Here is a 23,458-nt window from a genome sequence, read left to right on the forward strand (position 1 = left end):
TGATTGAATAATAAATGGCACAATGCAAAAAGGCAAAGTGAGTGGTAAGCGGGCAATAAAGTAACAAAGGATGGACCAGAGGAGGTGTTCGTGTGAACAGCAGAACCATTAGCAGACAATGGGAGCGGTGCTTATGATCCGATACGTTGAACCGAATGTTGAGGCCAGAACACTATAACCTGCCTGGAATCTAGGGTTTGAACGCCTTTTAATTAGACCAGGCAGCTTGGCCACCCCGGATCGATTTCCTGCACGGTTTAAATTCGGCAGCCAAGGGACTAAATCCAAAGCCAGCTTCTCACATCTTTTCAGCGCGAGAGAAACAGGACGCACTCATATTCAGGGCAGAGTCTGTTTCACGTTGAATTTGAGATTGACGTTGAATGTATGCTTATCCCTATGGAGGTGAGCTCATGCGTGCAGAAAGGAAGATACACTGATCAAGTATTTGCCGGAATCAAAACGGGGTTTATGTTGTCCAATGAGACGCAGAGCCGAGCACATCTGAGAAACATGAACTTTACTCAGTTCGGTGAGTTTCACTTTGCTCCTGGGAATCTCCAGGATTTTTGTACGCTGTGTGAACAACGGAGTGCAATCACACGTTTTAATTTGAAACATGTCAGTTTTCTCACATGTCGACCGGCTGAGAAGTCGTTTTTTGACAAAAGGTTGGCAGGGCTCGTCCGGGATTTGAACCCGGGACCTCTCGCATTTCAATTATTATAATCACAAAGCGAGAATCATACCCCTAGACCAACGAGCCGCCGACAGTGAGCAGCGTTGCTCTCAGTTTCTGACGTTAGTTTGCTATTCGGCCCATCGTGCCTGTGCTGAATCTCAGAGACCGATTTCATGAGTCCCCCTCTCCATTGTTCTGCTGATGTTTTCCCTTTGATGAAGTGATTATTTTTTGTGACATTACTTCATCAACGAGCTGCATCCTTTTCAGTAAAAGGTGAATTTGGCAATGAGGATAAATGTGATTGAATAAAAAAACTAGGGGAAAATGTTTAACACAATAACGACGAAGCTGGGGGCATACTGGATCAGCAGTCCATTGCTTCAACCTGTCAGTCACCTTGTCTCCTATTGACTGCAAAGTCAGACATCCATCCCCTACTTTTTGCATTCAAACAGAAATAATATGCACGAAAATCTACTTCACCACTTGTTTTGCCAGTGCAACCAGATCGACAGTGATGAAAATTTGCCATTAGCTTCTTAAAGCACACAGCCTTCCTTTACTTCAGGTGAGTGACTGATGGTTGGTTTTGAGGCAGAATCAAAACAAAGAATATAAAATTTCACAAAGCGCGATAGCTGACCATTGCCGGACTCGAACCTGCAATCATCTGATAAGATCACAGTTACAATCGAAATCAGACACCTTATACTTTAAGCCACGCGGTCGCTACCGTCGGTGCATAATTTGTTGATTTTTATATGGAGAGCAAATTTGGGACAAGGGTTACATCAAGGAGTGGATATCGGAAAACATGAGCATATTTTGAGTAATGAACAGATGCGCTGCGATATGGATGTACACGGACACAGGCAAAGTCAATGTATCTTGAAACACAACAGTTTAACAATTCGGTTATCACAGCTGATAATCACACTCCTTTTTAAATGTACAGGATGATCCGGATAATGAGAAAATACGTTTTAAAGGGGCAATTGATGAACCGGAACTGACAACCATCCCGTTGAAACAGACACCGAATGATCCTGGACAGGAAGCACATCCCTCTCACACAGCTGTAGAATTGCCCTTCACGGACAGCAGTTCCCTTTCAGAAGAATAAATTGGAATTTCTATCATTCCTGAATGCAATTGTGTTGTGCGTGAATGAGCGCGGTTCTCATGAGCACGCGAGACTGGGACGGTTGTTGAAGCCACAGGTGATCGACAAGCAGGAAAGAGGGAGGGAAATAAAACCAACCCAGACAAAAAGACAATTTAAAACATATATATATTTATTATAATAAGAAAATAAATAAATTTACAATTTTATTGCAAAAAATTGAATTTGATTTGATTGAAATAAATAAATAATTGTTTCTTAATCTATATATTTTTGATTGAACGAAGTCTGTGCGACTGCATGAAATGCACTGGAAATCAGGGTGTGCAGTCAGTAAATTCCCAAACACAGTAAGCCCATGGTGTAAGACAAGCCACGAGGGAAGATGTGGGCAACAAAGGCCATCTTTTAAAGTCGCGAGTGCTTTTCTGCAGGATCAGACAGAAGCTGCGTGTGCTGTGAAAGAGGTCAAATGTAATAGAGCCAATGCAGGCAGAACAGAAAAGCACATTTATTGTGAAAGTTAAAAAGTAGGGAATGTATGTAAATATATGCATATATAAATATTGATACAGAAATTTATATAAACAAAGTCAGTCAGTCAGTCATGTCTTGTCTTGTCTTGATTTGATTTGTATTTGAAAATAAGGGGGAATGAGCTCATCATGTCACACAGCCCATCCGCAAGCTCTCGCTAAAATCGCTATGTTTCTAACTTATATAATTTGCCTTCTTTCACAGGTGGAATAGCAAAATCCCACAGCAGACTCTTCTCCTGTCAGTCAGTCCCTGAATGCGTGTTGAATCAAATCAGTGTGGCTTCAAGTTGCATGTAATGCATTTTTCCTCCCATGACATGAAATGCACAGTAAGATCGCGCAGAACGTTTCCACGCACTCTCTCACTTACACAAACACACCAACAAACTAAAAATTCTGCACTCTCCAAAGGCAGTTTTTGAAATTTGAAATTTGAAATCCGGGACAGACAGCACATTCCTTTTAAACAGATAGATAATGATCCGATACTGATAGCACACCATTTTGGAGAGACAGAGAATGACCCCGGGCAGACCAGCACATCACCTTAAAAGGGATACAGAAACACAATGAACAAAAACAAAGCATTCTGTAAAACTCAGCAGGCCGTGAACATTCTGTGGATGAATTTCCCGGGCTCACGTTCAGTCAGATGATCATTCCGATATTTTAAGAAAAATGTAAAGTTTACAGATTTTTCCTGGAAAATAGCACCTGGAAAAATAGGCAGCGAGGAAGGACAAAAGGGAATGCCTGTGATACAGTGGAGCGTAGGAGTGATTGAATAATAAATGGCACAATGCAAAAAGGCAAAGTGAGTGGTAAGCGGGCAATAAAGTAACAAAGGATGGACCAGAGGAGGTGTTAGTGTGAACAGCAGAACCATTAGCAGACAATGGGAGCTGTGCTTATGATCCGATACGTTGAACCGAATGTTGAGGCCAGAACACTATAACCAGCCTGGAATGTAGGGTTTGAATGCCTTTTAATTAGACCAGGCAGCTTGGCCACCCCGGATTGATTTCCTGCACGGTTTAAATTCGGCAGCCAAGGCCAGCTTCACACATCTTTTCAGCGCGAGAGAAACAGGACGCACTCATATTCAGGGCAGAGTCTGTTTCACGTTGAATTTGAGATTGACGTTGAATGTAAGCTTATCCCTATGGAGGTGAGCTCATGCGTGCAGAAAGGAAGATACACTGATCAAGTATTTGCCGGAATCAAAACGGGGTTTATGTTGTCCAATGAGACGCAGAGCCGAGCACATCTGAGAAACATGAACTTTACTCAGTTCGGTGAGTTTCACTTTGCTCCTGGGAATCTCCAGGATTTTTGGACGCTGTGTGAACAACGGAGTGCAATCACACGTTTTAATTTGAAACAAGTCAGTTTTCTCACATGTCGACCGGCTGAGAAGTCGTTTTTTGACAAAAGGTTGGCAGGGCTCATCCGGGATTTGAACCCGTGACCTCTCGCATTTCAATTATTATAATCCCAAAGCGAGAATCATACCCCTAGACCAACGAGCCGCCGACAGTGAGGAACGTAGCTCTCAGTTTCTGACGTTAGTTTGCTATTCGGCCCATCGTGCCTGTGCTGACTCTCAGAGACCGATTTCATGAGTCCCCCTCTCCATCGTCCTGCTAATGTTTTCCCTTTGATGAAGTGATTATTTTTTGTGACATTACTTCACCAACGAGCTGCATCCTTTTCAGTAAAAGGTGAGTTTGGCAATGAGGATAAATGTGATTGAATAAAAAAACTAGGGGAAAATGTTTAACACAATAACGACGAAGCTGGGGGCATACTGGATCAGCAGTCCATTGCTTCAACCTGTCAGTCACCTTGTCTCCTATTGACTGCAAAGTCAGACATCCATCCCCTACTTATTGCATTCAAACAGAAATAATATGCACGAAAATCTACTTCACCACTTGTTTTGCCCGTGCAACCAGATCGACAGTGATGAAAATGTGCCATTAGCTTCTTAAAGCACACAGCCTTCCTTTACTTCAGGTGAGTGACTGTCCGAGATGGTTGGTTTTGAGGCAGAATCAAAACAAAGAATATAAAATTTCACAAAGCGCGATAGCTGACCACTGCCGGACTCGAACCTGCAATCATCTGATAAGATCACAGTTACAATCGAAATCAGACACCTTATCCTTTAGGCCCCGCGGCCGCTACCGTCGGTGCATAATTTGTTGTTTTTTATATTGAGAGCAAATTTGGGACAAGGGTTACATCAAGGAGTGGATATCGGAAAACATGAGCATATTTTGAGTAATGAACAGATGCGCTGCGATATGAATGTACACGGACACAGGCAAAGTCAATGTATCTTGAAACACAACAGTTTAACAATTCGGTTATCACAGCTGATAATCACATTCCTTTTTAAATGTACAGGATGATCCGGATAATGAGAAAATACGTTTTAAAGGGGCAATTGATGAACCGGAACTGACAACCATCCCGTTGAAACAGACACCGAATGATCCTGGACAGGAAGCACATCCCTCTTACACAGCTGTAGAATTGCCCTTCACGGACAGCAGTTCCCTTTCAGAAGAATAAATTGGAATTTCTATCATTCCTGAATGCAATTGTGTTGTGCGTGAATGAGCGCGGTTCTCATGAGCACGCGGGACTGGGACGGTTGTTGAAGCCACAGGTGATAGACAAGCAGGAAAGAGGGAGGGAAATAAAACCAACCCAGACAAAAAGACAATTTAAAACATATATATATTTATCATAATAAGAAAATAAATAAATTTACAATTTTATTGCAAAAAATTGAATTTGATTTGATTGAAATAAATAAATAATTGTTTCTTAATCTATATATTTTTGATTGAACGAAGTCTGTGCGACTGCATGAAATGCACTGGAAATCAGGGTGTGCAGTCAGTAAATTCCCAAACACAGTAAGCCCATGGTGTAAGACAAGCCACGAGGGAAGATGTGGGCAACAAAGGCCATCTTTTAAAGTCGCGAGTACTTTTCTGCAGGATCAGACAGAAGCTGCGTGTGCTGTGAAAGAGGTCAAATGTAATAGAGCCAATGCAGGCAGAACAGAAAAGCACATTTATTGTCAAAGTTAAAAAGTAGGGAATGTATGTAAATATATGCATATATAAATATTGATACAGAAATTTATATAAACAAAGTCAGTCAGTCAGTCATGTCTTGTCTTATCTTGATTTGATTTGTATTTGAAAATAAGGGGGAAGGAGCTCATCATGTCACACAGCCCATCCGCAAGCTCTCGCTAAAATCGCTATGTTTCTAACTTATATAATTTGCCTTCTTTCAAATGTGGAATACAAAAATCCCACAGCTGATTCTTCTCCTGTCAGGCAGTCCCCGAATGCGTGTTGAATCAAATCAGTGTGGCTTCAAGTTGCATGTAATGCATTTTTCCTCCCATGACATGAAATGCACAGTAAGATCGCGCAGAACGTTTCCACGCACTCTCTCACTTACACAAACACACCAACAAACTAAAAATTCTGCACTCTCCAAAGGCAGTTTTTGAAATTTGAAATTTGAAATCCGGGACAGACAGCACATTCCTTTTAAACAGATAGATAATGATCCGATACTGATAGCACACCATTTTGGAGAGACAGAGAATGACCCCGGGCAGACCAGCACATCACCTTAAAAGGGATACAGAAACACAATGAACAAAAACAAAGCATTCTGTAAAACTCAGCAGGCCGTGAACATTCTGTGGATTAATTTCCCGGGCTCACGTTCAGTCAGATGATCATTCCGATATTTTAAGAAAAATGTAAAGTTTACAGATTTTTCCTGGAAAATAGCACCTGGAAAAATAGGCAGCGAGGAAGGACAAAAGGGAATGCCTGTGATACAGTGGAGCGTAGGAGTGATTGAATAATAAATGGCACAATGCAAAAAGGCAAAGTGAGTGGTAAGCGGGCAATAAAGTAACAAAGGATGGACCAGAGGAGGTGTTAGTGGGAACAGCAGAACCATTAGCAGACAATGGGAGCGGTGCTTATGATCCGATACGTTGAACCGAATGTTGAGGCCAGAACACTATAACCTGCCTGGAATGTCGGGTTTGAAGGCCTTTTAATCAGACCAAGCAGGTTGGCCACCCCGGATTGATTTCCTGTACGGTTTGAATTCGGCAGCAAAGGGACTAAATCCAAAGCCAGATTCTCACATCTTTTCAGCGCGAGAGAAACAGGACGCACTCATATTCAGGGCAGAGTCTGTTTCACGTTGACGTTGAGATTGATGCTGAATGTATGCTCATCCCAATGGAGGTGAGCTCATGCGTGCAGGAAGGATGATATACTGATCAAGTATTGGCCGGAATCAAACCCGTGTTTAGGTTGTCCAATGAGACACAGAGCCGAGTGCCTCTGAGATGCATGAACTTTACTCAGTTCGGTGAGTTTCACTTTGCTCCTGGGAATCTCCAGGATTTTTGGACGCTGTGTGAACAACGGAGTGCAATCACACGTTTTAATTTGAAACATGTCAGTTTTCTCACATGTCGACCGGCTGAGAAGTGTTTTTTTTGACTAAAAGTTGGCAGGGCTCGTCTGGGATTTGAACCCGGGACCTCTCGCCTTTCAATTATTAAAACTCCTAAGCGAGAATCATACCCCTAGACCAACGAGCCGCCGACAGTGAAGGACGTAGCTCTCAGATTCTGACGTTAGTTTGCTATTCGGCCCATCGTGCCTGTGCTGACTCTCAGAGACCAATCACATGAGTCAACCTCTCCATCGTCCTGCTAATGTTTTCCCTTTGATGAAGTGATTATTTTTGAGACATTACTTCCCCAACGACTGCATCCTTGTCAGTAAATGGTGAATTTGGCAATGAGGTTCAATGTATTGACGAAAAAAAACGAGGGGAAAATGTTTAACACAATAACGACGAAGCTGGGGGCATACTGGATCAGCAGTCCATTGCCTGAACCTCTCACTCACCTTGTCTCCAATTTACTACAAAGTCAGACATCCATCCCCTACGTTTTGCATTCAAACAGAAATAATGTGCACGAAAGTCCACTTCACCGTTTGTTTTGCCCGTGCAACCAGATCGACAGTGCTGAAAATGTGCCATTAGCTTTTTAAAGCAAACAACCTTCATTTACTTCAAGTGAGTGACTGTCCGAGATGGTTGGTTTTGAGGCAGAATCAATACAAAGAATATGGCGTGTTTGCTGACCGCTGCAGGACTCGAACTTGCAATCTTCTGATAAGATGACAGTTACAATCGAAGTCAGACACCTTATCCATTAGACCACGCGTCCGCTACAGTCGGTACCAAATTTGTTGTTTTTTATATTGAGAGCAAATTTGGGACAAGGGTTTTATCAAGGAGTGGATATCGGAAAACATGAGCATATTTTGAGTAATGAAGAGATGCGCTGCGATATGGATGTGCACGGACACAGGCAACGTCAATGTAGCTTGAAACACAACAGTTTAACAATTCGGTTATCACAGCTGATAATCACACTCCTTTTTAAATGTACAGGATGATCCGGATAATGAGAAAATACGTTTTAAAGGGGCAATTGATGAACCGGAACTGACAACCATCCCGTTGACACAGACACCGAATGATCCTGGACAGGAAGCACATCCCTCTTACACAGCTGTAGAATGGCCCTTCACGAACAGCAGTTCCATTTCAGAAGAATAAAGTGGGATTTCTATCATTCCTGAATGCAATTGTGCTGTGCGTGATTGAGCGCGGGTCTCAGGACCACGCAGGACTGGGACGGTTGTTGAAGCCACTGGTGATAGACAGGCAGGAAGGAGGGAGGATAGTAAACTGTTGCTCAACAGCTTCGTTGGTTTGGCATTGCCTTCTCGTCATCTATGCAAAAGTTCGAGCGACCGAATGGAGTTCGACATTTCGTGTAAAACAGGCACAAGAAGCTGAATGGCTTCCTCCTGCCCTTTGCAATTGGTTTGAGGGGTTAATGGACACAATGGCCTCCACCTGTCCGTTTGAAACGATTGCTTGCATCTGCTAGTGTGCAAAATACTCAGATGATAATTGGGAAGGACTGCAGCCACTTGTGCAACAGAAAGCGCAGGTACCGCAGCTAGCCTTCTTTGAAGTATTGTTTTGCTGCACAATTCACTATGCAGCCCAAGCCCAAATACTGACTTTGGTGTGAGTGGAACCCACAAATGTTTAATATGCTATGGATTAGAAGTGCCAACGTGCTATCCAGTGCACCACCGAGCCGCCAAATGTTGCATCAATCCAAAATTAAAATAGATGCATAATCTGAGCTAAAAACAGAAAAATCTGCATATACTCAGCAGACGAGGCAAAAACCTGCGAAGAGAGAAACAGAGTGAACTTGTTGGGTCGCAACTGGATCAATTTCTGCCGTCCAAAACGGATGCTCTTTCAGACCCGAATCATCATGTTACTGTTTGAAAGTGATGTTTTGTCATTGACTGATGGAACTTTTCAGCTTGGAAGGAGGCCACTTCGCCCCACTGTGTCCGCAATGTCCGACAAATACCTATCCAACCTGATCCCACTTTCCAGCTCTTCTTGTTCCCATGTAACAAACTATGGTTTCATTTTATTCATTCAAGCATGTGGACATCGCTAGCAAGGATTTAATGGCCTTCTCCTGTTCTTGTGTAACAGACTGGACGGGCTCAATTGCCTTCTACTATTTCTGAGCAACAGGTTCGTTGGTTTGGCATTGCCTTCTCCTCATCTATGCAACAGGTTCGCGCGACCGAATTTGTTGCAGTCATCCTCAGTATTGAATATCCAACTAATTTGGCGTCATCCGCAAATTGAGAAATTATGTTTTTGATTCCTAGGTCTAAATCTTAAATATAAATTGTAAACAGCAGTGGTCCCAGCACAGATCCTTCTGGAACAGCACTAGCCACCATCTGCCACTATGAAAGCTAACTTTTACCCCTGCACTCTGCTTTCTGTCTTGAAGCCAGCTAGCTATGCATTCATCTAGTTGTCTCCTGATTCGACATTCTCTGACCTGACTTGCGGTTCTTTTTTTTCCTGTTTAACAATCTAGCAATCCTAGTATTTCTTTTATATATTCTAGCATGTGGATAATGCTAGCAAGGGCAACCATTTTTGCCTTTCCCTAATTGCCCTTGTGAAGGTAATGGTTAGCCATCTTATGCAACTGAGTTTCTTGCTAGGCCATTTCAGAGGGCAGTTAAGAGTCAACCATGTTGCTCGGAATCTGGAGCCCCATTTAGGCCCAGACCAGTAAGGACTGCAGATTTCCTTCACTAAAGGAGACCATCGAACGAGATGGGTGTGTTGCATCAATGGTCAACATTACTAATACTTTTAAAATTCCTGATGTATTTAATTTAATTTAAATTGCTCTATTCTCGCGGTGGGCTATGATTTTCTCGCACTGGATTACTAGTCCAGTGCCATAACCATTATTCTATTATGTTTGGCCTCCGCCTGTGTAATGTGCTAGAGGGGCTGAATGACTCCTCCTGTTCCTGTGCAACAGGTTGAGGGATGGAATGTCATCCTCCGAGTCCTATGTGACAGGTTCGAGGGGTTGTTTAGTCTCAACCTGTTCCTGTATAACAGGTCGGTTGGTCTGAAATGCCTCGTCCTAATCCTATGCAACGTGTTCTATTAAGGGGAGAGCAGAGTGGGGTTCGGGATGTGGGGCCGCGCGGAGAGGGGGCGGAGGTCGTGTTGCAGAGAAATCTAGAATGCTAAAGAAAAATGAAAAGGAAACAATGCCGGAAAGTGATTGTTGTATTGTAACCACATTATGTCAAGAAGGGACAGAGCATAGAAACAACAGGGGGCACTAACAAAAATGATCCTGGTAAGAAAAAAAGCGATAAGATAAATAGGGCTATAGTACAAAATAATGTTACGATTTAAAGTGACAAATCTAAAAGCATTGTATCTGAATGAACGAAGCATCTGTAATAAGGTAGAAGAATTGACAGCTCAAATAGATGTAAACGGATACAATATCGTTGCAATTACAGAGATATGGTTGCACGGTGACCAGGGTTGGGAACTGAATATCAAACAATATCCGGTATTTCGGAAGGACAGGCAGAAAGGAAGAGCGGGTTGTGTGGCATTGTTAGTAAAGGATGAAATCAGCGCAAGAATGAGAAAGTTTAACAGCACGAAAAGTCAAGATGTAGATTCAGTCTGGGTGGCACGAAGGACAACGAAGGGGCAGAAAAGATTGGTGTGAGTTGTCTATAGGCCTCCAAACAGTTGTGGTAGTGTAGAGGATAACATTAACAGGAAATTGGAGCTGCATGTAACAAGGGTACTACCATCATCGAAGGTGACTTTAAACTGCATATAAATTAAAGTAATAATAATATGGCCGATTGATTCCTGGCATGTGTATGAGATGTTTTTTTAGCCCAGTATTTTCGGAGCCTATTAGGGAACAGAATATCCTATATTGGGTATTATGTAATGAGAAGTGGTTATTTAGCAATCTTTTTGACCGGGGTCCTTTCGGGAAGAGTGGCAATAATATGATTGAATTCTTTATTAAGATGGAAAGTGAAGTATTCCAATCCGAATCTATGGTCCTAAATCCAAGCAAAGGAAACGATGAATGTATGGGGAATGAATTGGCCGTGCTAGATTGGGAAGAATCAATAAACGTCATGTTGGTGGATGGGCAACAGCTAACATTTCTGGAACGAATGCATGAAGTGCGACAGTTATACTTTCCTTTCTGGTGTAAAAACACAAAAATGATACTGACCCAACCATGGCTAACAAAATAAAATAAGGATAGTATTAAATTCAAAGAAGAGTTATACAAAGTTGCCAGAAAAAGTAGCAAGCCTGAGGATGGTGGACAATTTAGAATTCAGTAAAAATGTGCCAAGAGATTGATTAAGAGGCGAGACATAGAGTATGAGAGTGAACTTGCAAGGAACATAAACACCAACTGTAGTAGATTCTACAAGTTCATAAAAAGGAAAAGATTAGTGAAGGCAAACGTAGGTCCTTTACAGACAGACACGGGAGAATTTATAATATGGAACAAGGAAATGGCAGGACAATTAAATAAATACTTCGTTTCTGTCTTCAAGGACGAGGACACAAGTAACATTCCAGAAATGCTTGCGAACCAAAGGTCTACTGCGCAAGAGGAATTAAAGGAAATGATTATTTGTAAGAAAATAGTGCTGAGGAAACAAATGGGACTGAAGGCCGATTAATCACCAGGGCCTGATGATCTGCATCCAAGAGTACTAAAAGAGATTGCAATGGAAAGAGTGCATGCATTGGTTGACAACTTCCAAAAATCTATAGTTTATGGAACAGTTCCTGCAGACTGGACGGTGGCAAATGTAACCTCACTGTTTAAAAATGGATGGAGAGAGAAAACAAGGAACTACAGACCGGTTAGCCTAACATCAGCTGCAGGGAAAATGCGAGAGCCTATAATAAAGGATTTTATAACGGCACACTTACATAATATCAAAGGGATTAGAGAAAGTCAACATGAATTAATGAAAAGAAAATCATGTTTGACAAACTGGCGTTTTTTGAGTAAGTAATAATAGAAAACATAAGGTAGAACCAGTGTATATAGTGTATTTGGATTTTCCGAAGGCCTCGGATAAAGTCCCACGTAAGATGTAGTGTGCAAAATAAAAGTACATCGGATTGGGGGTAATTTACTAGCATGAATTGAAAATTGTTTAATGGACAGGAAACAGGATCGATGGGCAGCGGGATCGGTGTCCTTGTAAAACTGTAATGTGAAAGCATACATGCAGGTGCAGCAAGCAGTTAAGAAGGCAGATGGCATGTTGGTCTTCAGTGCAAGAAGATTTGAGTAAAGGAGCAACGATGTGTTACTAGTTGTACAGAGCCTTGGTGAGACCGCACCTGGAGTATGGCGTGCAGTTTTGGTTTCGTAAATCAAGAAAGGATATACTTGCCATAGAGGGAGTGCAGCGAAGGTTCACCAGACGGAATATTGGGATGTCAGGATTGTCGTATGAGGAGAGATTGAGTCGACTCGGCCTGTATTCAGTGGAGTTTATAAGAATGAGAGAAGATCTCATTGAAACTTCTACCATTCTGAGAGGATGAATAGACTGGATGCGGGGAAGATGATTCTCCTGATGGGAAGATTTTAACAAGGAGTCACAGTCTCAGGATACGGGGTAGGTAGTTTAGAAAGGAGAAGTGGAGGTTTTTTTTCACTCAGAGAGTGGTGCAGCTGTGGAATTCTCTACTACAGAAGACTGTGAAGCCCGAGTCACTGAATATATTTAAGATGGTGATAGATTTCTAGACACAAAAGACATCCAGTGATATGGGGAAAAAGCCTGAATATGTTGTTGAGATAGAGGATTAGGAATGATCATATTGAATAGTGGTGCAGACTCGAAGGGCCGAATGGACGACAACTGCATGTTTCTATGTTTTAGGATCTAAATGGACTTTTGCTCTTCTTGTAGAGCAAGCTCAAGGAACTGATCGGCTTCTGCCTCTGCTAAGGCTCAGATTTGAGGCGTTAATGGCTTCCTCCTTTCCCTGTGCAACAGTGCGGTGCGGCTGAAAGGCCTCCTCCTAAATCTGTGTAACAGAAAAGAGTGCCTCCTCGTCATCTCTGCAGCAGGTACGAGCGGCCGAATGGCGTTCTACTATTCTTGTATAAAAAGCCCAATATCTGACTGACTTCCTCTTGACCCTTGCAACTGGCTCGAAGGGTTAATGGAATTCTGCTGTCCTTCTGTAACAGGGTTGATGGCTTGCTCCGGTTGCTGTGCAACAGACTCAGTGTGCTAAGAGAACTCAATAGAAAAGTGGGTGGGATTGGAGCCACTTGTGTTACAGGAAGTGCAGGCCCGCAGTTTCCCTTCTCGGAAGTATTGATTTGCTGCAAAATGTACTGAGCGGCCGAGGAAACACCAGCTCATGACCGAAATTACGACTTAAATCCAAGCTATCCAGACGAATGCCACATCCGGCTCTTGGTCCGTAGCCTTTTAGATTACTGGAATTCAAGTGCACATTCAAGGACTTTTTAAAAGTGGTGAGGACTTCGCCATCGAAAGTCCTTTCAGGCTGTGATTTTCAGACTCTTACCACTCCCTGGGTGAAAGCATTGCACCTCAACTCCCTATAACCTCCGACCAATTACTTTAAATCTATGCCGCCTGGTTGTTGACAACTCTGCTAAGGGAAATCTATCCTTTCTATGCACTCTATCTAGGCTAGTCATAGTTTTATTCACTTCAATACGGACACCTTTTAGCCTCCTTAGTTCCAAAGAAAACAAACTCAGTCTATGCAGTATTTACTCAGAGCTAAATTCACCATCCGCCTAAATCTATCTTGTATCTTCACGAGTGCAGTCAGATCCTTCCCATAGTACCGTGAGCAGAACTGCGTGTAATACTCGAGCTGTGGCCGAACTAGAGCTTTACACATTTGAAGCATAACTTCCCCGATCTTATAATCTAGGACTCATCTAATGAAGGCAACTATTCCGTGTTGAATCTTAACATAGAAATATAGCAATTAGGCGCATCATACGCCATTTGGCACTTCGAGCCTGCACCACCACTCAATAAGATCATGGCTGATCATTCCCTCAGTACCCCGTTCCTGTTTCTCTCCATACCCCTTGATCCATTTAGCCGTAAGGCCATACCTAACTACCTGTTGAATATATCCTATGAACTGGCATCAACAACCCTCTGCGGCAGGGAATTAAACAGGTTAACAACTCTCTGAGTGAAGAAATTTCTCCTCATCTTATCCTAAATGGTCTGTCCCTTATCCTAAGAATGTGTCACCTGGTTCCGGACTTTCGCAAAATAAGTAACATTCTTCCCGCATTAACCTGTCCAGTCCCGTCAGAATCTTATACGTTTCTATGAGACCCCCTCTCATCCTTCTAAACTCCAGTGTATAAAGGCCCAGTTGATCCAGTCTCTCCTCATATGTCAGTCCTGCCATCCCGGGAATCAGTCTGGTGAACCTACGCAGCGCTCCCTCAATAGCAAGAATGTCCTTCCTCGGATTAGGAGATCAAAACTGACCAGAATATTCCAGGTGAGGTCTCACCAAGGCCCTGTAGAACAGCAGTAAGACCACCGTGCTCCTATACTCAAATCCCCAAGCTATGAAGGCCAACATACCATTTGCCCTGTTCACCGCCTGCTGAACCTGCATGCCAACTTTCAATGACCGATGTACCATGACACCCAGGTCGCGTTGCACCCCCACTTTTCCTAATCTGCCGCCATTCAGATAATATTCTGCCTTCGTGTTTTTGCCACCAAAGTGGATAACCTCACATTTATCAACAGTATACTGCATCTGCCATGTATTTGCCCACTCACCGAACCTGCCCAAGTCATCCTGCAGCCTCTTAGCGTCCTCCTAATGGCGCACACCGCCACACAATTTAGTTTCATCTGCTAACCTGGAGATATTACACTCAATTCCTTCATCCAAATAATTAATGTACTGTTAAGAGCTGGGATCACAGCACTGAGCCATGCGGCACTCCACTAATCACTGCCTGCAAATTCTTAAAAGGATCCGTTTATCCCGACACTCTGCTTCCTGTCTTCCAATTAGTTCTCTATCCACGTCAGTACATTACCCCCAATACCATGTGCTTATGTGGGACCTTGTCAACAGCCTTTTGAAAGTCCAAATAGACCACATCCACTGATTCTCCCTTGTCCACTCTGGTAGTTATATCGTCAAAAAGTCCAGAAGATTTGTCAAGCATGATTTTCCCTTCTTAAATCCATGCTGACTTGGACCGACCCTATCACAGCTTTCCAAATGCGCTGCTATATCATACTTAATTATTTATTCCAACATTTTCCCCACTACTGATATCAGGCTAACCATTCTATAATTACCCATTTTCTCTCTCCCTCCTTTTTAAAAATGTGATATTACATTAGCTACCCAGATCCAGAATTGATAGACTGTTTGAAAATGATCACCAATTCATCCACTATTTCTAGGGCCACTTCGTTAAGTACTATGGGATGCAGACTATCAGGCTCCGGGGATGTATCTGTCTTCAATCCCATCAATTTCTCTAAGACAATTTCCCATCTAATAAGGATATCCTTCGGTTCCTCCTTCTCACGAGACACTCGGTCCATTAATACACCCGGAAGGTTATTTGTGTCTTCCATCATGAAGACAGAACCAAAGTATTTGTTCAATTACTCGACTATTTCTTTGTTCCCCATTATAAATTCACCTGAATCCGACTGCAAGCGACCGACGTTTGTCTTCACTAATCTTTTTCACTTCACATATCGAAAGAAGCTTTTGCACTCATTTTTTATGTGTCCGGCAAGCTTCCTCTCATACTCTATTTCCCCCCTCTTAATTAAACCCTTAATCCTGCTCTGCTGAATTGTATATTTCTCCCAGTCCTTAGGTTTGTTGCTTTTTCTGGCTAATTTATATGTCTCTTCCTTGGATTTAACACTATCCTTAACTTCCCTTGTTCGCCACGGTTGAGCCAACTGCCCCGTTTATTTTTACTCCAGACAGGAATGTAAATTGTTAAAGTTGATCCATGTGCTCTTTTAATGTTTGCCATTGCCTATCCACCGTCATCCCTTTAAGTATCATTTGCCAGTCTATTCTTGCCAATTCACGCCTCATTCCATCGTAATTACCTTTCCTTAAGTTCAGGTCCCTAGTTTCTGAATTAATTGTTTCACTCGCCATCTTAATAAAGAATTCGACCATGTTATGGTCATTCTTCCCCAAGGGGCCTCGCACAACAAGATTGCCAATTAGCCCCCTCTCATTACACATCACCCAGTCTAGGATGGCCAGCTCTCCAGTTGATCCCTCGATATATTGATCTAGAAAACCATCCCTAATACACGACAGGAAATCGTCCACCACCGCAGTGCTACCATGTGTTCAGCCCAATCAATATGTAGATTATAATCGCCCATGGTAACTGCTGTACCATTATTGCACACATCCCTTATTTCTTGTTTGATGCAGTCCCCAACCTCACTACTAGTGTTTGGAGGTCTGCACAAAACTCCCACGAGCGTTTTCTGCCATTTGGTATTCCGCAGCTCTAGCCATACCGCTTCCATATCATCCAAGCTAATGTCCTCTTTACTATTGCATTAATTTCCTCTTTAACCAACAGCGCCACCCGCCTTATTTTTGTTTCTGTCTAGCCTTCCCAAGCATCTTATCTACTGGCCCTGCTACCGTCAAGGATTCTGTGGACATGCACTCCAAGGTCATTTGCACCTCTACACTCATCAGTGGCCTAACATTTAATGTTTATTCGCTTTCGCTATAAGCACTCCCCAAATGCATTATCGCACACTTCTCCGTGTTAAATTCCATTAAACTCCTGACCAGTTCTTTGATATCTTCCTGCAATGTACAGCTTTCTTCCTCATTGTCAACCATACCTGGTTCACTAATCTTTTAGTCACCTGCGCTAACTTGTATTTAGCGGCTAGGTGTCAAATTTGTATCGCATAATACTCTTGTGAAGCACCATGGACGTTTCTCTAATTTCAAGGCGCTAATTGTATATAAGTTGTTGTTTAAAATGTGTGTTACGTAACGTTATTCACTGGAGTTCAGAAGAATGAGAGGGGACCTCATAGAAACGTTTAAAATTCTGACGGGGTTAGACAGGTTAGATGCAGGAAGAATGTTCCCAATGTTGGGGAAGTCCAGAACCAGGGGACACAGTCTAAGGATAAGGGGGAAGCCATTTAGGACCGAGATGAGGAGGAATTTCTTCACCCAGAGAGTGGTGAACCTGTGGAATTCTCTACCACAGAAAGTTGTTGAGGCCAATTCACTAAATATATTCAAAAAGGAGTTAGATGAAGTCCTTACTACTAGGGGAATCAAGGGGTATGGTGAGAAAGCAGGAATGGTGTACTGAAGTTGAATGTTCAGCCATGAACTCATTGAATGGCGGTGCAGGCTAGAAGGGCCGAATGGCCTACTCCTGCACCTATTTTCTATATTTCTATGTTTCGATGTTATATAGAGTTTTCACCACAGAAAGAGACAATTGCACCTAACTGGTATTGCTGAAGTTAATGCTCCACACTACCCTACTTCACTTGATCCTAACAGCATATTGTTCTTTTGCTTTCTCAGTCGTGTGCTTAGGTACTCCCTCGAAAAAAATCTGTGCTATTCGCCTCAACTACTGCTTGTGTAGCATCTTCCACATTCTAACCACTCTTTGGTAAATAAGTTACTGTTGAATTGCCAACTGAATTTAGCGGTGACCTCCGTTCTGAAATCCTGCACTATATCAAACATTTTCTCCACATCAAGCCGATCACATACCTTCATAATGTTAAAAATATTTCTCCCTTGTTTTTCTATAAAGAAGCTCCCCAGTCTGTTCATTTACATTTCCCGAAATGTAAATTATTTCAGTTCTGACCGAAATGTTTCCTTCTTTGCTGTGAGATTCTATGATTCTCCGATTTAATTTTCACATCGTCTGGGAGAGGCAACAGGGCAAGCATGCAGGCAGTCTCTCTGATAATTTGCACCAACCATTGGACTATTAAAACAGCGTTATCGTGTAACTGCGATGGCCGAGAGGTTAAGGCGTTGGATTTAAAAGTTTGAATCCTCCTCGCAGTGATTCAACAGGCGACTTTTTTTTTTACTCGACTCCCTGTGGATATCACTGGAATCTGACCACAATTCCCTCCACTGCCCTTTATTACACTGATAGACGCGAAGCTGTTGTTCGAACTGGAAACACTAATTATTTATGAGTATTAATTCTTGATTGTTGGTTTGTTATAAACTACCTGCAAAAATCAGTGAGAAATATACACCGCATGAAAAAATGCCTTTTAATAAAGATCCCTGCTTTGTTCGGGAGGAAATCACCTTCCGTTCATGAGTGGGAACGGGGTTTGGTTTCATAAAGTTGAACAAGATTTGACAAAATAACAGCGGCAGCATTTGACGTTGCGATTTTCTGATAACATCAGCGTTTGCATCAAAGTGAGATGCCTTATCCATTAAGCGACGTGGCCCCTGCCGTTTGCATCAGGCTAATGATGAGAATGAAGGATTACACAGCGGAATTGCATTTTGATCAGTTCCATACTTTGCACTGCAAACCAATCAGCGGCAGCGAGCCTTTCATTGATTGAAATACGAGAAGTCACAAAGCCCCGGAGGATATGGAATTATTCATGAAATGCTGAAAACACTCCGCAGGGCTATCAGCTCTCGGCAGAACTAATGTTTTGCAGCGTTACTTCAATATACTATAGTTCCGGTGTGATTTTCGTTCCTGAATGTTTAAGTTGCTCTAAAATACTTGCAGCCTAACCGCAACTCCGAAAATATAATAGATGGCCCGTAATGAGTTCAAACCCGCAATTTTTGCGTTATTAGTACGACGCTCTCACCAACTGAGCTAACCTGCCTCAACGCTGCGTCCTTTCTTAAGTCACTTTAACATTAAAATGCTAGCATTTGTACAGCGACATTCACCTCAGCACTTCACAAGGCGGTTCTGAGCAAATTAATTACTTTTAATTCACTGTTGTAATGTAGGAGACGCAAACATGTATAGCATGGAAGGAGGCCGTTTCAGCCAATCGTGTCTGCGCAGGCCGACCAAGAGTTTTCCAGCCTAATTCTCCCTTCCCAGCTCTAAGTAGGTTACAGCACTATCAGTGGCATCCAAGTATTTTTAAAAGGTGTGAGGATTTCTGCCGCTACCGCCCATCCAGGCAATGAGTTCCCGACTACCAGGACCCCCTGGGTAAAGATATTTACCCTCATAACTCGTCTAACACTCCCCCTAATTCATCATCATAGGCAGCCCTCGGGATCGAGGAAGACTTGCTTCCACTCTTAGCATGTGTTCTTAGGTAGCTGTACAGTCTAATACGAGAACTACAGTCTCTGCCACAGGTCGGACAGATATTCGTTGAGGGAAAGGATGGAAAGGGAGCCTGGTTTGCCGCACGCTCCTTCCGCGCTTGATTTCTGCATGCTCTCGGCAACGATACTCGAGGAGCTCAGGACACTCCCGAATGAACTTCCTCCACTTCGCGCAGTCTATGGCCAAGGTCTTCCATGTGTCATTGGGGATGTCATACTTTATCAGTGAGGCTTTGAGCGTGTACTTGTAACGTTTCCTCTGCCCGCCCTTGGCTCACTTGCCGTGGACGATTTCCTCGAAGAGCGCTTGCTTTTGCAATCTCGTGTCTGGCACGTGGCCTGCCCAGCGGAGCTGATCAAATGTGGTCAGTGCTTCAATGCTGGGTATGCTGTCCTGGACGAGGACGATAATGTTTGTGCGTCTGTCCTGCTAGGGAATTTGCTGGATCTTGCAGAGACATCGATAGTGGTTTTCTCCAGCGACTTGAAGTGTTTACTGTACATGGTCCAGGTCTCTGAGCCATACAGGAGGGCGGGTATTACTACAGCCTTGTAGACCATGAGTTGGTGACAGTTTTAAGGGATTGATCTTCAAACACTTTTTTCCTCAGGCGGCCGAAGGCTGCACTGGCGCACTGGAGGCGGTGTTGCCTCTCATCATCAATGCCTGCTCTTGTTGTTAGGAGGCTCCCGAGAGAGGGGAAGTGGTACACCCCGCAATTACTTTAAAACCATTCCCCCTGGTTGTTGACCACTCTGTAAAGGGAAACAAGTCCTTCCTACCAACTCTATCTAGGCTCCTCATAAAGTTATGCACCTGAATATAGTCTCCCCTCAGCCTCCTCTGTTGCAAAGAAAGCAGACTCAGCATTTCCAATCTTTCCTCATCACCCAAATTCTCCAGTCCAGGCAACTAATTTTGTAAATCTCCTCAGTACCCTTTCCAGCGGATTTCCATCTTTTTTCTGAAATGTGATGACGAGAACGGCACACAGTATTCCAGCTGCCGCCTGACCAATGCTTTATAAAGTCAATTATAATGTCCTTGCTGTAACCTGCAGAGTTACGGACCGAGAGCTTGTAAGTGGGAATAGGCTGGATAACCTCTTGTTGGCTGGCGCAGATATAATGGTAAGTACTGCAGGGAATCCAATACGGCCAAGTTGATCTCCTGGACTAATTTCAATCGACAAGATGGAGAGGAAGTTACACAGATTTTTTTTCCCACATTAGCTTGCTTTTTTTTTCTGTTTTTTGCTTCTCACATGATTTCACATGGCTCTAGTTATGGTGCTGTGTATAAGATTTCGGTGGAAGGGGTGTAGCAGTTGTGCGGTGCGGACATATTAGGTTGGGCATTCTTTATCATTCCGCCATTGTTAATCATCACAGGTTCATATATAGCCTTCAATGTTGTTGATCAAAGTGCCTTGTGGCTCATTGTCAGCCGGCACGTGTACTATGGGCCGAAGTGGTCTCCGTCAGCGCTGTGGATTTCTAAATTTCTATGTTCCTTCACAGATCCAAACTATTCCTTCACAGACCCAGAGAGCTGCAACACTGACTCAGACTGCTCGTTCACATTCCCAGACTCTACCTTCACAGATTCAGAATCTTCCTACACAGTCCCACACTCTACCTTCACAGATCCAAACTTGTCCTACAGCGACCTAGACAGCGGTTAAACAGACGCAGGCAGCTCCCGCACAGAGGGGTACTGATCCTACACCGAGCCACACATAACTGCACAGATGCAGACACTCCTGTGCAGATAGGCAAACCTCATACACAGCATCAAAATGCTTGTTTACAGATTCAGACAGTTCCTTTCACAGACCCAGCATCAACTACACAGGAGCAAACATATCCTCATCAGCCACAGACAACACCAAAACCTTTCCAGAGAGCTTCGACAGAGACACTGACATTTCCTTCGTGAAAGCAGGCAGCTCCTGTACAGAACCAGGCAGGTGCTACACTGAAGCAGGGATCAACAGCACAGGCATAAACTTTACTACACAGGCCCATACAGCTCCTATCACAGACATAGGGACCTCCGAGACAGATTAATTCCCTTCTACATAGACATAGACAGCTTTACCCTGGCCAAGGCTTCACCAACACAGATCCAAGAGATCTCTTACACAGAGATAATCAGTTCTTACACGGGCGCAGACTGTTCCAGCAAAGGACCAGACTGCTGCTACACCCAGCCAGACAGCTAGCTTCGGAGACCCAGACACCTCATTTGAAGATCAAGACAGTATCGGCAATGAATCAAATACGCCAATACAGAGCAACATCTACCCAGGAAGATCAACCACAGACCGACACACTCCAACACGGACGCAGACTCTCCAACACAAACAGAGACAACTCTTGCACAGACCAATCAGCTCCAAACCTGACACATGGAGCTGCAATACAAATCACGACGCTCCTCCGCAATCACGGACAACACTTAAACAGACACAGTCAGCTCACAATCTGACACAGGCAGCTGCAACACAGACCCAGACAGCATCTAACGAGATCCAGAAACTGAAAGTTCTTATCGTGACCCAGACACCCCTACATATACCCAGAGAGCTTGTCATTGAATCCAATGCCTAATGCTGCAGATAACGGAAATGTATAGGCTTACAAAGGAGAGCATAGACTACGCTGCCTTTCTGCCTAATCCAACCATGCCAGCTTTTATGTTCTAATCGAATCTTCTCGAGTCTTTCCTGATTTAAATCTATCAGCATAGCCGTCTATTCCTTTCTCCCTCATATGCTTGTATAGCCTCTCCTTAAACTTATCTATACTATTCGCTTGAACCACTCCTGCATTTTGAGTTCCACATTCTCATCACTCTTTCCAGAAAGAAGTTGCTTCTGAATCCCCTAACTTGTTCATTATTTCCTCTTATGAATAACCTCACGTTTCCGGTATCGTCCGTGTAAATCCTCTCTGCACCCTCCCAAGAGCCTCTATATCATCTTTATAACCAGAACTGCATGCAGTACTCTAAGTGTGGTCTAACCGAGGTTCAATACTGGTTCAGCATAACCTTCCTACTTTGCAATTCTATAACACTGGAAATAATCTCCACTCTTAGTTACCTTTATTTTGCCTTGCTAAACTCTGTCACGATTTAAGTGAGTTGTTATACTGAGAGATCCTATTGTTCCTCTTGCACCCCCGAGAGTCAGTTGCACCAAGTAATAAGTGACCTCCATATTCTTCCCACCAAAATGTAATAACTTACATTTATGTGTGTGGAACTTCATTGAAAATGATGTGCCCATTCTGCATGTTTATCAGTGTTGTCCTTAATTTGCTGCAGTCCTTCTCAGTATAAATTTCCTCCAATTTGGTATCATTAACAAATTTGGAAATTCTGTTTTTAGTTCCAAATCTAAATCGTTATTATAATTTGTGAACAATAATGGTCCCAGCATTGATCCTTTTGGAAAACCACTGCCGACATTCTGCCAATGTGAATCGCTACCGTTTATGTCCAATCTCTGATTGCAGTCTTGAAGCGAGCTCGCTATCCATTCTGCTACTTATCCCCTGACCGTATTCAGTAGGCTATTATTTGGTATCAAAGCAAAGATCTTTTGAAAATCTCGATACATCACACTTATTGCCTTATCAAGGTCTACTCTCTCTATTACCTCTTCAAAAAGTATGTGAGGTTGGTCCAGCAGGACTTTCCCTGTTGAAATCAATGCTGATAATTCATTTTTATACTTTTGGTTTCTAGATGTTCTTCTATTAGGAAGGGTTCCATTATTTTCCTATCAAAGAGACAATCATACCCCTTGACCACCGAGCTGATTAGCTGAGACAAGCAGGGATTCACATTTTATTTTCCGCCGAAAGTGATTCAGCCTATCCCGCTTTATACTGCGTAATACAGCGACATCAACTTGTACTATCAGACTCGGATTAGTCTTTGTCTGTTTAAAATGGTTGTGCTGTCAGTGCTGCTTCACTCGGTGTATGCTTAAAAATTCAATGTGCTAGCTGCACTATTAATCTGCTTAAATCGTTGGATTCGGAATTTTATGGAATTGTTCCCGAGTAAGTTCGAGCCCTACTCGTAGTGAATCAGTGAGTGTAGGCATTTGCTCGTAATCCGCTCGGATTGGAGTTCATTTCAGCTGAAATTCTTCTGAA

General features: G+C 43.0%; 1 non-coding gene across 1 annotated transcript; it reads right to left on the reverse strand.

Moving 5' to 3' along the window:
• Positions 1-678: 678 nt before the first annotated feature.
• On the reverse strand, positions 679-766 carry trnat-ugu (transfer RNA threonine (anticodon UGU)). Its single transcript is given in 2 exon segments — positions 679-714; positions 731-766. It is a non-coding gene; the product is annotated as a tRNA-Thr (tRNA).
• Positions 767-23,458: the final 22,692 nt, after the last annotated feature.

This window comes from Pristiophorus japonicus, unplaced genomic scaffold, assembly GCF_044704955.1.
Source record: "Pristiophorus japonicus isolate sPriJap1 unplaced genomic scaffold, sPriJap1.hap1 HAP1_SCAFFOLD_312, whole genome shotgun sequence".
In the NCBI taxonomy this organism is placed as follows: Eukaryota; Metazoa; Chordata; class Chondrichthyes; family Pristiophoridae; genus Pristiophorus; species Pristiophorus japonicus.